Below are 2,844 nucleotides of genomic sequence, written 5' to 3'. Positions count from 1 at the left end.
GAGAGACTGTGTTGTGGGTCGACCCTGATCAAATCTCCATACGATCCGGTCATCTCCTCCACGGATTGTGGATAATACATGTGTGATCTCCAAGCACTCGAAATCTGTGATAAGCGGCCACTGCCATTCTCCTCCACTAATCACCATGCTGAGTTTTGCTGACTCCTCAAGTCTAAGAAGCCTCGGTCCACATGGAAATATCTCAATAAGAGGTCCGAGGTAATGCCACGGGTCCTGCCAAAGGTGAAACTTCCGCCCATCTCCGATTTGGTAGTCCACCATAGGACGGAGAAAAATCCGTAGACGCAGGAGTTTCCTCCAACTCCATGAACCTCCATGATCTCGGATTGTCCATATGGAAGTGTCTCGTAACCGGTCATGGTATAGCCATTCAACCCAAATAGAGGTTCGATCACACTGAATGATATCATAGAGTTTCTTAGTCATTAAGGCTCGATTCAAGGTAGTAATGTCCTTGAACCCAAGACCTCCCTCGTCCACCGGCCTACACAATTCTTTCCATGCTACCTTAGCATAGCCACTATTTGTTGGGCCCTTCCATAAGAAGTTTCTCAGCCTCTTCTCAATTTCGTTCATAACTCTCTTTGGTAAAATGAACGCTGAAGCCCAATAAAAGCTCAACGACATGAGTACAGATTTAATAATTTGTACCCTACCGGCATCTGAAAGTGTCATTCCCTCCCAACCAGCAATACGTTTATCGATTTTCACCAATAATGGTTGACAATCAGCAATAGTTAATCTGGAGGATAATAGAGGTAGACCTAAATACCTCAGTGGAAGGAGTCCCTCCTGAAATCCAAGTGCTTCCAGCATCTCCTCACGTAAACCCTATACTGACCGCGAAATAATAAGATGACTTTTCTGTACTTTCAGTCGGAGGCCCGACCAAACGGCAAATCGATCCAGCCCTCTCTTAAGGACCTCAATAGAGACCATATCCGCACGGCAGAATAACAAGTCATCAGCAAATCCCAGCTGAAAAATCCGAGCTGAATGACACTTCCAATGAAAAGAAAAGAGCCCATCCTGGTCAATTATCTGTAGGTATCCCAAGTGTAATACCTCCATGACGAGGACAAAAAGGTACAACGATAGAGGATCCCCCTGACGAAGTCCTCTTGCACCCGAAAAGAATCCATGTGGCTTTCCATTCAATCCTACTGAGAAGGATGGTGTAGTGACACATTCCTCAATCCACCTGACAAAAGTGGGTGGAAACCCAAAAAGTTCCAAAACCGCAACTAGGAAGTCCCATTCAACTGAGTCATACGCCTTTCTAATGTCAACTTTTAACGCGCATCTGGGAGGTAGGCGTGACTGATTGTATCCCGAGAAAAGTTCCTGAGCTAGCATGATATTGTCTCCGATACTTCTGCCAGGAACGAATGCTGCTTGGCATGGGCTAATGACTTTGTCCAATACCACACTCAGCCTTTTGACAATAAGTTTGGCAATAATCTTGTAGAGGAAATTGCAACAAGAAATAGGTCGAAAATCACCAACGGACATAGGGGAATGTACCTTCGGGATAAGCGCCAATAATGTGGTATTGATTTGTTTCAAGAGCCTCCCGGTAGTGAAGAAATCTAATACTGCCCTCGTAACCTCGCCTCCCACAATCGGCCAGGCAGCTTTGAAGAAGCCTGACGAGTACCCATCAGGGACCCGGTACCTTATCCTCTACAATATCGAACACTGCCTCTTTGACATCCGAGGGGGTGAATGGTGATAAAAGAGAATTGGTTTCATCCTCAGTCACTAGATGTCTAGCCCACGGTCTGAGGAACCGAATATCAATCATGTCCCGTCGTCTTTGTCCTCCCAAAACGATACGATAATAAGATACAAATTCATTGATAACAGCCTCCTGCTCCGTGTGAGTGATCCCATGCTCATCATTGATTTGCAAAATTCTCCTAGTTGCCCGTCTCTGTGCAATCTTGCGAAAAAACACCCTAGAGCATTGATCACCATCTTTCATCCACTCCATTTTTGCTCTCTGATGTAACATGGTTTGTTCGAGCTTCGCTGCTTTGGCCAAAACCATCCGACAACAGTGCTCCAAGAATAAGAATACTTCCTCCTGCCTGTTTGCACTAACCAGGTTTTGTGCCGCCTCAAGAAATCCCTTTGCCAACTGTACATTGTGCGATAAATCTCCCTTATTTCTCCTTTGTTCCCGGAAGATTAGTTTCAGTGCTTTAAGTTTTCGAGTTACCGCATACATCGGTACACCAACTACATCATGTTTCCAAACATTCTGCACACTAGGAATAAATTTTGGTGAGAGGGTAAGATAATTGTCAAAACGGAACATACCTCCCAACTGCTGCTGTCTATCCTCACATAACACTAGTGGTGAATGATCCGAGGTACGCGGGGTGAGGCTGAAATATGCGGATGTGGGGAATCGGGCAATCATGTATCATTAATGAGCATCCTATCAAGTCGCTTCCATAGATTACGTGGACTTGCACTACAATTGTGCCACGTGTACCATTCTCCTTGCATGGGTAGAGGTAACAATCCGGCATTCTGGATACAATAATTGAATTCCTCCATTGCAGGCCGTATGTCACCAGAAGCTCCACAGACTTCACTGAGATCACGTACTGCATTAAAATCACCTCCGACTAGCCATGGAGTATCCACGCACTGGATGGCAATTGTACTAAGTGAATCCCTAAGTGAGCGTCTGTCCGCTAGCTCTGTAGCCCCATAAATGACAGTAATATCAACTGATTCCTGAAGAGCTCGGATAGTGACATGACAGTGTAAAAATTGTGTACTCAACTCAACCACAGTAACATCAAGAAAATT

The sequence above is a fragment of the Sesamum indicum genome, unplaced genomic scaffold (assembly GCF_000512975.1).
Source record: "Sesamum indicum cultivar Zhongzhi No. 13 unplaced genomic scaffold, S_indicum_v1.0 scaffold00163, whole genome shotgun sequence".
In the NCBI taxonomy this organism is placed as follows: domain Eukaryota; kingdom Viridiplantae; phylum Streptophyta; class Magnoliopsida; order Lamiales; family Pedaliaceae; genus Sesamum; species Sesamum indicum.
Note: the sequence above shows the minus strand (reverse complement) of the source record.